This window comes from Brachycentrus maculatus, unplaced genomic scaffold, assembly GCF_059751285.1.
Source record: "Brachycentrus maculatus isolate JH-2025_06_01 unplaced genomic scaffold, ASM5975128v1 h1tg000299l, whole genome shotgun sequence".
NCBI lineage: Eukaryota > Metazoa > Arthropoda > Insecta > Trichoptera > Brachycentridae > Brachycentrus > Brachycentrus maculatus.
The window spans coordinates 1,233,140-1,248,097 of record NW_028281050.1 but is presented as its reverse complement, the minus strand read 5'-3'; the positions used below and the strand labels follow the sequence as shown (position 1 = coordinate 1,248,097).

The 14,958-nt window shown below is 29.0% G+C and overlaps 1 protein-coding gene across 1 annotated transcript in view; it reads right to left on the bottom strand.

Moving 5' to 3' along the window:
• LOC148304899 (uncharacterized) overlaps positions 1 to 14,167 on the bottom strand; it is a 58,563-nt gene extending 44,396 nt beyond the window's left edge. Inside the window, exon 1 of the mRNA XM_088267544.1 lies at positions 13,801 to 14,167. The gene's annotated coding sequence lies outside the window, so the exon portion shown is untranslated. The remainder of the gene's footprint in view (positions 1 to 13,800) is intronic.
• Between the last annotated feature and the right edge of the window lie 791 nt (positions 14,168 to 14,958).

The window sequence follows — 14,958 nt, the reverse complement described above, 5'->3', positions numbered from 1 at the left end:
TAAAGTCAGATAAATGATATGTCGTAAGCCATGAAATACTCAGACTTTTATTTTCGCCTAGTTTAAAAACAAAAGATGCTTCATATCAGAAACATGTATGTACATATATGTTATAATTATCCACTAAAAATACATGTTGTCAATGCTACATTCCTTACAACAAATGCGTTTTAAACCCGTATATATAAACTTATGTAACTACATCATTTAGCTTCGGTTTACGCCTATAGACGTAATGAGCAACTTGAGGATTACATACATATGTACTCATAATTCATATTTTTCCATGACAAAAATCTGTGATAATTTGAATTGTAATGACAGGTTATTTCCATGTGTATATATTTTACACCATACATACGTGCATCATAAATTTGTACATTGAAGAACCTCGACTAATCTCTTATTCGGGTCAGCCGAGATTATTATTTTTATTTATCTTAACTAGATCGTCTTTTAGAGTATTATGTGACGTTTATAACTAAATTGAATGTTGCTACATTAAATATGAAATAAAATATGGATATAAATAATATTTTTTCATAATTTTTTAGATTATTGAAATTTTATTCAGCAGAGAAATGTAAGTCAGTAAGACATATCGAGCTGCTAAGTGGTTAAAATGTTTTCCTTGGAAAAATATTCAACGCGTGGGTAAAGACGAAACACATTTTTCTGATTAGGTTTATATTTTTATTTCAAAAACCAACGGTGGTAGAACACATCTTTTGCAAGGAATGTTGGTACTGTTTAATCGTGCAACTCAGAGTAAACCAAAACGATCATCAACTTAAATTTAATTACTATACTATTGTACATTACATTTTTTGTCCATGTCTATTTTGGTTGTTATGGGTCTAAATTGGCACGTGTATTAAAATATATACCTCAAAACTTGAATCAAGTGAATCTTTCTTTACCTTAAATCTTCCCATTTCATTTCAATTTCATTGTTTTCTTTCTGGAATTTGCGAAACCTTTAGGAACAAATATTGACGTATGACGAACTAAGACTAAGAATCAAATTTTAAAAATATAATATAAGACGTAAATGTCATTTGTTATTTAACTGTAGAATCTATACGTTATTTATTATTCCTGACATTTTTAAAGTTTCAACACCATGATTAAAAAATAAAACTTAATGTTATACTTTGTATAAATTTTAACCCAATTCCAGTTTGATCGGTTTCCAGCCTGTTTAATCCCACATCACCATTAAATTTAATTAAATCCGACCAAAACAACATTAATTAACCCAATTCCCAAATTAATTCGCGGTATTATAAAACCCGGTTAACTGTAAGAGTGGGTGCAAGTTTGGGACCTTGCGGGACACTGGTGGGTTCAACAACCCAATGCATTGTATTGTATTGAATTAGTACCGATTTTAATAATAATTGTTGATATACTGGTTAGGATCTCTTACATAATTTACCTGTATGAATAATTGTGCCTCGATGTAACTGTACACGATGCTTTAGGCGAATTTAAACTAGATATATATGATACGTGGGAGCTTGCCAAAATAGAAGAGTGAAATATAGTGGCGAATTTTTATTTGGCTTGTTTATGAATACTTTTTTAATATTTATGCAATTACATTTCACGAATCACTGTGGTCTAAAAGTTGAAAAGGTTTATATCGTAATTTGAGCTGCACCCGTTTGTTTGGCAGTAGTGTTTTCCCGTGACTAGAAATATGGATGGAGAGTAGGTGTTTACATTTCTTGTCAGCTCTATAAAACAAAACGCTTTAGAAATGGAAGTTAAGTAATGAAAAAGGGAGAACGTGTATTTTTTTTTTCATTTCTTTTGTGTGATAGAAATGAATCCTTCGGTTATCTTACTATTATTAAACATTTATTTTGGCGGAGGGTTTCGTTGATTTTACCTTATTATTATAAACATGTGCTGTGGCGTAGTTGTATTAACGCTGCGAAACAGTAGTCATGGGTTCGATTGCCGATAATTATTAAATGTTTTTAAAAAATATTTGTTTTCAACTAATCTGTGATTGTGATGTATTTTTCATATCTCCCTTCCCTGATCCTATTATCTGCATGCAGACAATTCTCTTTAATAGAAGCTTCGAGAGCTACTCGGCTGTCCAAATTTAAAACACAGTAAGGGACATTTTTTTGTAGTAGGTTTTTTTTTGCATTTTTGGACTAAGTAGAGCCTACTTAGTCCATAAATGCAAAAAAAAACTACTACTAAAAATGTCCCTTATTGTGTTTTAAATTTGGACAGCCGTACTCCTGTAAGGAATTTAAAACTTTTGATCTTTAAAATGGAATTTATTTTCAATTTATTAATGAATATAAAAAATAAATCATTTACTCATGATAAATCAGTATCTCGTGAGCCACTTAATAATTTTTATAAGAGAAGCGAAAAACTGCATCATATTCAGACTTTTGGGTTATATTTGGTTTAATTATTAGTGTAATCAATGTTTTATTAAAAAGAAAATAATTTTGTCGAATAACATACTCCCTGTAAATAACATAAACGAAATACTGTTCTTACCTTCATTTAATGTAAATATAATAACACTCCCTTTTTAATGCCTTTTTATTTCCAAAAAAAACAACAATTAAATTTTAACACAGCAGTTTTGTCCTAGATCTTACACAAACTTTCACATATTGTTATGAAATCCTTCATAGAAAGGGATAACTTTTTATTGTTATTATGAATTTACAAATTTACTAAGGTATGTTAATAGGTAATTATATGAGCACCAACAAACAAATTGTATAGTCTTTAAAATGTTAAATGGAATACTGAACGAGTTGATCTGTTCAACTCGAATAATATCTACTCGTATTGTCTAATGTTGTCATTAACTACTTTTAAATCGATTTTAAATGACATTATTAGTAAGAGATAAATATTTTGAAGTGTAAATTAAGAGGTTATATTTTAACGTACCATTTCGTATCGCTAAATTGACATGACAGCTGAAAGAAATTAATTAGTGTTTATCTTTGAACTTCAAATTATGATATTTTGATTTTGCGCTTACGACCATTTTACCTAATTTACCTTATCCACAGATAACGTTGCTTTGAACACTGCGCAGAAACACAACATTTTTATAAATATGTATTTCTAGGAAATATCAAGTGGGTAGGTACCCACAGAAGTATAATATCCTTAGTTACATATTTGAGTTATTCTGTGATGAAGTTAACAGTCGAAAGTTTATAATTTAATCAATAATAAATAAATATCAATATTAATATTAATTGTTGTATCGGGTTGTAGTCCCGTGGTTAGTGTCGCAGACTCAGAGTTTCTCGGTTCGAACCCAGTGTACCACAATTTGATACATATTTCTAATAATGAGCCGCTTAGGCCCACAGAAATAGTATGAAATCTAAATATTTATGTAAATAATAAAAAAACTTTTTTTTTAAATACACGTATGTCTTCGTTTGTGCCTAGTACAAGGTACAAGATTTTTTAGTACTTTTTGTTACAAAGTCAAATTTTAAAGGCGATTGTTAATACGCCTAATGTTGCTATAAAGTTACCTTGCATAACGCTCCGAGCTCAATTCGCAGCTTCTTATGCGAAGATTAGCTAAATTAATTTGACATGTTGAAACGATAAGTTGACATTATGTAAAACCGGAAATTTTCGAGTAATACATGTTATCTAAAACCAAACCGGAGATATGTATTTCCTTAATAAATTGAACCTTTTACATGTGACTACTGATCGTTTCATTGAAATGTATTACATCTTTTTTTTTTCAATGGAATAACCCGCAAAGCCTCTACTTGACTTGTCCGCAGGAAAGATAGTAAGGATGGGGGGAGGTTACTGTGAAAAACACATCACAAACACCCAGATCAATTGAAAATAAATATTTCTTGAATATATTTTGCAATTGGCGGGAATCGAACCCGCGACGCCAGCTTCGCAATTGAGCGTCTATCTGTCTGTATGTATTTACCATACCGTTTGTTAACAATCGTTTTATCCATAATCGTTTGATAACATATAAACGTTCATAATTTATAATAATAAAGTGGGTAGGTTTTTATGTGAAAAACGTATTTTTTAAATAATGTTTCTTAAAAAAATGTATGTGAAAAAAAAATTTATAAATCTCTCTCTGAAAACAAATATGGCGACTGATAAATCGTCCATATTTGTAGAAATGTCACGATCTCCCGCGCTTTCCTTCCGCGTTCTGCGCAGGCGCAATTACAAGACGCCAGGTTCAAGGACGCGCGATTGTTATTCGCAATTTGGCACACATTTCTCAGTACCTACTCGCGTGGATGCGCAAGTAACGATTTAAATTTTAAACCCATTATTTCAGATTGTGTTTGTTTGAAATAACGGTCCTTCGACCGAAGATCGAATCCGAATGAAGGCAAATTAAAGAGTATAATTTTGTTGTGCCGTGTAGGCGGTCGGACATTTAAAATGTCACAGCAGAATCGGCAGTCGATTTTATTACTTTTCTATAAATGTATCAATTAAAAAAATGGTAGATAAATTACCACAAAACAGATATTTAATTTTTAATGCAAGTAATCATTAGCCAAATAGGTACTTTCTCACTATCGATAAAATAAAAAATAAATGTGTGTTGAGATGGTTTGCACATGTAGAACGAATGAGTGAGGAAAGTACGGCAAAGCAAATTTAAGAGGCAAATGTAGTTGGAAAGGGGAAGAGAAGAGGACCGAAAAAAACTTGGCATGATCAGGTATGTCAAATACTTGAAAGCGGTCAGGTTAGGAGTCAAAATAATAGGCGGGTATGTATGAGGAGATTCTTATATACAATATGTGGAAGAGGCGAAGAATATTTACAAAAACAGAGCGGTGTGGCGTTCTATTCTTCTCTGCCTCTGTGAGTTAGTTAGTTTGTTTACATTATGAAACTATACGTATGCGCATCGCTTAGAGTGCATGTCTCGTAGTCTGACCGTAATAAGCTCTCTTAATTACTAGATTTCCATATCAATATAAAGTTTGTTATATTATTTTTATAAGAAAATGTGAAAATAAACGGGATTTAAAAAAAATGCAGTTTGTTTTCTAAGGAAAGTAATTTAGATAAGAAAAGATTATAAATCTTCTAGCGATGAGATACAAAATTATAATAAAATGGAGAAAAACATAATACTCCCATTTTTTATTGTTTTTAAAGTAGCCTGATATCAATTAACTGGCAGTAAAATATTAAATTCGCACATATTTTTGGCTTCTTTTATGTCTTTTCACGTATTTTCATAACGCATACAATCAGAAATTATGCAAAATCTAGTTTATACAGTTAGTTTTTCGATAAGCCAATAAATGAACACGCATTTTTTTATTACCTTTTATTGCAAAATTTATCTTCTTTTCCCGTTTTAGAATGTCAGTTCATTATTATAAATACATTAAAATTTATTGTGCTTGAATGTTCATAATATGAACAAGTTTCTTCCACTAATCAGTACCTAATGCTTAACATAAATTGTTGTCATATTCAATCATGTTCTCATAAATTTTCAATTCCTAATCTAAGCGAACATTTAAAAAAAAGTAAAGTATTCGGAATCCATAAAGCCTGAACATATAAATAATGCCTCTGTTAATAATTTTATCAAACTAATATGGGAAAAAAATTGCAACAAGCTTTTGAGTATATGTATTAATTTATTATGTCTAAGGTAATCAAACAAACATTTAATATTTACTTTTTTTAATTGATTTAATACAGTTACGTTTTTCATAAAATTTAATACAATTTCTTTACATGTTCACTAAATACAATAATATAATTTTAGTTGCGCTGAGCATCTCCAAAAAAATAGACAGAGCTCTTGTGCTTGGAGAGTAACTTTTTTGTTGTTGTTAATATCATGATATACATTTTTAAATATATGACTGGAAAACATATATTTTTATGCGGTACGAAAGATATTTACCCATTTTTAAATATTACAAAAAAAATCCTTTCCATTTTATATTATTTTTTGACATCTCATCAAAGATGAAGAAGAATATGGAAGTCTGGGCATTTACGGGGCTTACGACCGTCATAGGCTGGTTTAAGTGATCACTTTACACACGTGTAACATTCACCAATTCTACCCATTGTTGACAACCACACTACTCAAATTCTTGGTTCATATATATAGAAATATATATGAACCAATTTAGAAACCTTGTTCATGAATCACTAGAACTTCACTAGAGACATCTATTGGTGAGATGTAAAGAAGCTTTTTATTAAGCAGAAACTCAAATTACAAACTTTCCATTTTAGTTCATGTCCACCTCTGTAGTGTAATGGTAAGCGCGTTTAGCTACCATGCTGGAGGTCCCGGGTTAGATTCCTAGAGGTGGGGGCTTAATAAACATTACTCATGTTTCTCTCCAATATTTTAAAAATATTCTACTGAACTGGTACCTGAAGTGCAGGAGTCATCAACTTGCCAATCATGACATTACTGTGTCAATAGAATGCAGTGCCCTATGCGCCATTGAGTGCGGATAAGGATAAAAAATATATTTCAGGTTAAATGCGCATTACTAAATGAAAGCTATTTTTCTATTTGATAATTAATATGGACTGAATTTATTAAATGACCGGACGAAATAATACAATAGAAATAAAAGTTTTTCAAATTCGGGAATAAAGTTATTATGCCTTAAACAAAAACAGATGAATCAATTTAAAGTCACCTAATTATAATTATATCAATCTGATGAATTTCAGATCGATGACCTTACATTATGATCTTATTTCGTGCAGTTTTGATAAAATAGGGGAAAACAGGTAAAATTGTACAAAGAAAATAAATATTGAACCATAAATTTTATGAAAATTATTGTTGAACCATCCGTTGTAATAAAAATTATTTGATTAAAAAAAATATCAAATAAGTTTTTAAAGTTTTTTTTTCATAATTTAATATATTATTAAATAATCAACAACTTGTTTGAGTTAACATATATCTACATACATAAGTAAATATTTTTTTCAAATAGGATCTTTCTGACCATAAGCCCGTCAATATAACATACATATATGTATTACGTACAAGAAATTTAATAAATAAATACAAATATATATAAATACATACATTAAGTACACAAATTTTAAATAAAACGAATCACGTTTAATGACTGAAATATCAGCTATTTTACAAGCTGAAAAAAACTCTTTATTTTAATTGTCAAAAAAATCCGTCAACAAGTCGGTTAACTAATATATTCGGTTAATAATATATTTATTGATATTTTTAGCAGAAGGTTGGGATAGGTTCTTTAAGTGTAAAATTATTCTACGAATACAGTTTAAAATACTTTTTCTTTTTTTTCTAAACCTTATCCATACCCAGTGATATATGAGGCACTGCATCGTGCCTACGGAGTATCACAATTTTAACAAAAACCAAGGTGATCAATCCTGCATATAGACTCCAGTACAGGGTAATATTGAAGAAATATTAGAATGTTTTTAAATAAATATTGGAGTATAAATTACTTCTAGTACTTCTGCCTTTATTCATACCCAATGGTCTTTAAGGCACTTCACCGTATTGGTGTAACGTCATTTTGATCATAAATTACATGAAAAGCAAGGTAATCAGTCTTGCGCTTTCATGTACCAATCCAGGATTATATTAATTAAACATTGGAGAGAAAAATCATTCATATTCATTTCACTCTCTCCCTTTTGAAAATAGAGTCTGTGACCTCTGGCATGATACCCAAACGTACTTAGCACTACACTACGGAGGCAGACAAAAATTATAGTACGTGTGTACCTACGAACCATTTTGATACAAATTTTTAATTATTACGACATATTGATTATTTAACCCAAACTAAATATTTATCTAACTAATACATTGAGATGAATTAAGAAAATTGAGACTAAAAATATATTTTATAAATATCATTTTAATGTATATAAACATAGAAGGAATTACCAGAACTTTTTTGTTTTAAATTACATTAATAGTAGCACATATCCTGAAATGCCCGACATCCCCGATACGTTGACCCTGGTCTGATCTGTTATGTACATTATTCCACATTACCTGTAGCTGACTAATCATTACATTACACGATCTCCATTGTAGGGAATGACGCACCGTTCTGCACTGCTTACATTTTGTAGAACACAACTCCGAACGCCTTGCAGCATATTAATCTAGGATCTAGAATCTTCCCCGAAACAAACGTTATCTACGACAACTTCCGAAAATACTTTTATCCTCGAATTTTAATGCAATATAAAATGAATACACATTATAAAGTTTATTTAACGGATTTTTTTAAATAAGGTTTGGTCTAAACTAACAGTTGCTCTAATTGACCAGTGGCCCATTTAAGCGGAATAGACGGTAATCAATATTTTTTCTTTAAGGGGAGTTTTCGGTTGTTTGCGAGTACAATCAATTCCGTAAGCGACCGGCTGCGCAAGAAGCCGTACTTTAATTGGTCTTTTTTAAGAATATATGTATATTAAAAAAAAACATTAACTCAACAATTAACAATAACTCTTTACTTTTCAAAACCATATATTTATTTCTAAGAATTACTTTTTTTTCAATACAAAACGGTTTTTAAGCTAAAAAATCAATTACGATTAATGTTACCTAGGTTTAACGAAAATCATGTTGCGATTTACGTATGGGTTTAAACATATATATATATATATATATATATATATATATATATATATATATATATATATATATATATATATATATATATATATATATATATATATATATATATATATATATATATATATATATATATATATATATATATATATATATATATATATATATATATATATATATATATATATATATATATATATATATATATATATATATATATATATATATATATATATATATATATATATATATATATATATATATATATATATATATATATATATATATATATATATATATATATATATATATATATATTTATTTTTTTAAATTATAAACTCCTATTTGCCATTTATCCTCAACAAATGGTGCAAAAAGCATTATATACTGGCAATTATCAGTTATATATTGTATCTATTGGTCCTTAATATTATTGAATAAAAATACTCATAGTGATAATTTTCCCGAGAATCGAACCCGGTAGCTGAACGCTTCACTACACAGAAGATTTTTTTTGTCCATTACAATTTTTTGTGTATGGTTCCTATTACTCACACTAGTAGCCAAAAGTGTTCAATAGTATGGTATAAAATTACTCTATATGGGAGTTTTAAAAAAATCAAATATAAATTGAATGGGAATAACAGATTTTTTAAATTTGTAAATTGAAAATAAATAATTATTTAAAATGCGTATTGTGAAAGCAAAATATATATACACAAACAAACATACTAAAAAAAATACAAAGATTAAAAAAAATTATTAATTGATTCGGCAGTCACTTTGTGGTAATATCCATCCATTTTTAAGAAATAGCGGTATTGACCAAGTAAAATTAAAATTAAAATTATAAAAAATAAAAATTAATGTGGTAAATGATAACAGCATGAACAAGTGGTAGGTCAATAACTTGTCTGAGTAATAATTATTTAAAAAAAAGTGTCCTTGTCGTGAAAAACTAAAAAGTTGAGAAATTCAATATTTATATCAATTGTCTTTGAAATTCTCCTTCAACAGATCATTATCAGTCACCATATTGAAAATATGCACTAGCTTTGATTTGCAGCTTTGATTTGTTTGATGCGTAGGGTACAAAGCGAAGATAAAAAAGATAGGTAATGGAAAAATATGATTTTAAATTAAAGTAAGTTACTGGGCGCAAAGACTGGTATTTTTTTTAAAATCAGGGTAGTCAGTAGAGGTTTATAATAAGGCAAGATAGGCACTGTTTTTCTGCCTATATGGAATGCGGGTGCATTCCATATAGGAAAGGAAAAAGGAAATCATTTGCAAAGGGTGTCCTTTGCAGAAGATTTGCTTAATCTCCTTATTGTATGGACTTTTCGTTAAACTAGTAAAATATTTAACATGTTTAGAAAATATGCCCATTTTTTGTGGTGAATTTTGGAATGCCCATAATAGACGACTCCATTCATTTTAGCTCTCTCACTAAATCATACTTTTTCGACTAAATCACCTCGTTTTAATTTCAAACGATTTTTCTTTCAACCTTTGTTTTAGTGATAAATTAATTATTTGCAAAAATTGCATTGTAATCAGGATGTTAAGAAAAGTACTCGTTCGGTTTAGTAATCAATGCATTGTACTGATGGTCGGTTAGTATTGAATGTGCATTGTTGTAGCTAATGTACTTGGTTGGAGATTTAAACGATTGGACATTAATTATTCAGTATTTCAAAATTTAAGTAAAGCAGTAAATTACATATATTTTTTTAAAGTAAGGGAATCAACAGGCTGCGTTAATTTGCAAGGCTTAAAATAATTATCTCGAAATCAATTCTTAATATTATTTTATTATTAATTTATAGAATCTCTCTCACTACTATATTCTTCACAGCCCCAGCATAAAACACCAAAAGAACATTGCCATATTGATCATGGTTTATCATCTCAGGGAAAAAATATATATAAAACATTTCTCCATATAACACATCATTCTTTAAGTTTTCTGCCCAAGCCGCCGGACTATATTATGCAATGAATTATCTCTCTATTTCGAAAATGCATCCTGTATCAATCAACCCTAATTTTCCATTGTATCTTCCCTACCTTGAATCTTCTTCCTCTCCTTACTTTTTCCTACTTCCTATATCTTCCTGATTGTAATGTCATCAATTAACAAATTCGTATTTTTATAATTTATTCTGAAATGTGCGAAATGACAATGAAAGGTATAGTTGACAAAAATTTATGAGGCAATAGGGTATCTATAAATTTTAGTAATTAACCTTATTCATTTATTATTTACTACACACATTAACCACCATTCTTAAGATAAATATAAACTGAATATAGTATAAATTTTCTTAGGCAAAAAATAAAAGTTTTTAAATTTTAAAATAAAAATCTGATTCGCGATTTCATATAATTTATGTTTTTTCTTTTTATTTAAATTTACAAACACTAACTGCCCATCGATTTCGAATATATAAATATATATATATATATATAAATATATATATATATATATATATATATATATATATATATATATATATATATATATATATATATATATATATATATATATATATATATGTATATATAATGTTAACTAATTATAATATAATAATAATAATAATAATTCATGTTAACTAATTATATTCATATATAATATATTATATTTCCGCCTCCATCGTGTAACAGTCAGCACATTTGATACTATATATAAAGTCCAGGAATCGGTTCTAAATGCGATTAACATAAAAAAATGTACTTTGCTATTACAATATTTTTTCATATATAATATATTGTTATGATATTTTAATTTTTCATTTTTAATATTTCCTGGTTGAAGCAGAATTTGAATTCTGAACCTCGTAAATAAACGTTATCAAAAATATCTGGAAAAAATACTATTGGACTTGTGAACACAATAACTTTTTGCGATGAAGATTGCGAGGCAATATTCGCGCAGATATCACGAAGAATCTTACAATTATACTGTCTACCTTGAATTTATAATCTTGTTTCAACAGTAAAGCACTTATTCATTTGAATAATCGGAAGAATAGGGAGTCGCGGAGTTTACACTTGAACGACTTTATAAAGTCTATTATGAAATATAAAATGTAATGATCCCGAGCGATGTCACTAATTATCAGAAGATTTAACAAGCAATTGAATAATTAACGATTTTAAAAAGTAACGACAAAGAAACTTATTTGAAGGTGTATTATAGAAAATTGAAACTCCAAAATATTATTTCGAGCTCCAAATTTTAAATACGAGTTTTTATTTTAATTAAGGGGGTACTTGCAAACAAATAATTCAATTCGCAACCGGCTGCGCTAGAAACCACACGTCTGTGAGAAAAATAATTGGGCCTCTGCGCTTATTTTAATTTTTTATATATTATTCTATTATTTTGAAAAAAACTTTTTTTAACCATTATGACCTTTCAATATTCCTTTTAAAACCATATATTTAATTAGATTTTTTTTCAATACAAAAACGGCGTTTTAAGCAAAAAATTCAATTTCGTTAAATGTTACCTGGGTTTGAAGAAAATTAAGTGCGGGCAATAGAATATCCCGCTTTAAATGCATATGTTAAATGCAAATTATATAACGTTAACTATCGTACTTTGATAAGTTATTAAGAACTTTTAATGATGTTTGAACATTACAACCCTAGATCAATCAAACAATTTTTTATCATCTTTCAATATTTTAATGCAGGCAAAAGACAACTGAACCTTACATATACTCGTATGTATATGATAATATTCTTTGGCAAACGAGGTATTTTTTCTTAAAAAAATATGTACGTAGTTAATATGAATGAATATTTATGACATAATTCCAGAATTATGTTTTTGTCGTGAATGTTATAATAAGGCTTTAATAACGCTTCTCGAAAAACCAATCAAATTAGCGTGCAATTTTATTGCAAGTGAGGTCAACTGCACATGAATGAAATTTACCACACGTAGTAAAGTATATTTAAATGTTTTTTATGTATTTTAACTTATTGGACATCCTGTAATATAAAACAAAATTCTAATTAGAGAACATCGCTTTACCACTAATATTTATTAATTATTGAAAAACAGCAGCTGTGCATTATTATTATAAAATCTTATGGAAGTATATACAATAGTAAATCGTTAACAATTTTAGTACAAAAAGAATTTTAAAGTACCTTTTGTTTTCTATACTTGAAAATATTTACCATAAGCATGCAGTGCAGTGAAATATTTAATTATATTTTCTTGCATAAAATATGAATATTTTTCCAATAAGTAATAAAATTATACAGGTATAAATTTATTACGAATTTTCTATGTAACGAGCTTTTGCTGTGATTTACAGACATCGACTATGGACTGTTTATATTTTAAATTCATTAAAATTCATTATCATTAAATTTATACACTGAAAGTTCTTGTTAATATTACACGAGTGCGAATAAGCACAGATACATGTATGCAACCCCGAGTGCCATAGACATTAGTACTATTCTCTTTTCCTACCTACTTTTCACTCTTACATTTCCTTTGACGTGTGGCAAAAATTTCCTTCATCCTAAGCTACTTCATAGAAGTCATCTGTATCCAGGAAATATATTCCACTCCTAGATCAAAGAATCTTGCCTTGCCAAAACCTTGAATTTATACAATTGTCGATCAAGCTAACACCGCGTCAATCTATTGCGGAACCCTATCTAATAAAGGTGTCAGATAAAACAGTGTAGTTTTTATTTTTAATATTACGTTAATAAATAGAGTTGTTTTATTATTATTATCACAAAGTTTTTTTCTAGTTAAGTTAGTAACAGATATTTTATTTCATTGATCGATTTGTCAGACACCTTGCGGTAAATCTATACATTTTCATTAAAAAAATACTTGGTAAACATCAGTATTACTAAAAAATTAACACCGTACGTTGTTTTATAATACAACGTCGAATACATCGAAACACGCGTCACAGTAGATTTTAACAAATAATAGTTTACCAAGTCAAAAGTATTTTATTACATTTGTAACAAATAAAAACAAAAACTGTCACAAAACAATACTTATACTATAAGATTTAAAAACTATTTCCATACTCATTTTTCGTCTCTTAAAATTAATTAAGTAAACAATAATGTTTATAAAAAAGTAAAATTCTTACCTTATTTTTATTTTATCTGTTTACGCTCGTTCGTTGCAAAAAAAATCGCACAACACAAAAAAAGTCACATCAATGTTCGTATATATTCGTATCACTTTAAAGTACCCAGTCGATTTTATTTCTTAATCACAGAGTAAAATTATTTTAATAAAAAAACGCAACCCTTTTTGAATCAGAAAATATAAAATCGATAAAAAGTACCCAAAGATTTTAAATAGCGAGCGCAACCCTATTTTGAAAATGGAATTTTTCACTGTCTCCAACCGCTTTCAGAACGACCAGCGTTCTTATTTGGGGTCAGGTGCAGTAAAAAGGTTTTCCAGTTTTCCGCGCTTGTCCTTGATGCGACGAAGGTCGGTGTTATTGTGATTTCTTCTCTCCTGGCGGCCAGTACTTATAGCCTGCTGAGATAGGGTTAGATGCTTCTTTCCCGCGAACATCTCCGAGCCGAGTTGTTAAAACAATCAATCAGCGACGAGCGCGGGTAATCGCAAAGAAAATTCGCAAGCATCTCACCGGTTAGCGGTTAAACCTCCATTGTTTCTTCGCGATATTTCTGCACGAGTTGTTAAACGCTCGATTAAAATTGACTTAGCGATTTGTCTTCGGAGAGGTGGTAGAATCTCTGAAGGTTTTTAGTTAAACTTCGGTTGATCAATAGCTAATATGCGTAGGTTTACCTTTGGCAGTGACTCCACGGATTAGATAACGGACGCTAGCGATTCGAATTTTCAACACGATTTTAGGTGGTTCGATCTATATTATGTAGCCATTGAAATTGAGAGTAAACAGTTAGAATGTTTAAAAAAATGGCCACGATTGAAAACACGTTACTTATTGCACACGATTAAATCTGCTAAGCTATCGATTTACCTCACAATAACTATATTTTTTTCCAAAATAAAGTCATTATATTCTATGAGGATACAACATATTTTTTTAAAAAGCTTTGAGGGGGAGTATTTGGTTGTTTGAGATAACATCCAATTGAGTAAGCGAACGGCTGCGTAAGAAGCCGCACGTATGGGCTGGGCGCTTTTTTAAAAGAATTAGTCCATTTTTAAAATATAAGTTGAAAAAATATTTTTACATATTTGTTTAACTCTTTACCTTTCAATGACTCTTTTCTTTGCAAAAACGTATTTTTATTTCGAAGAA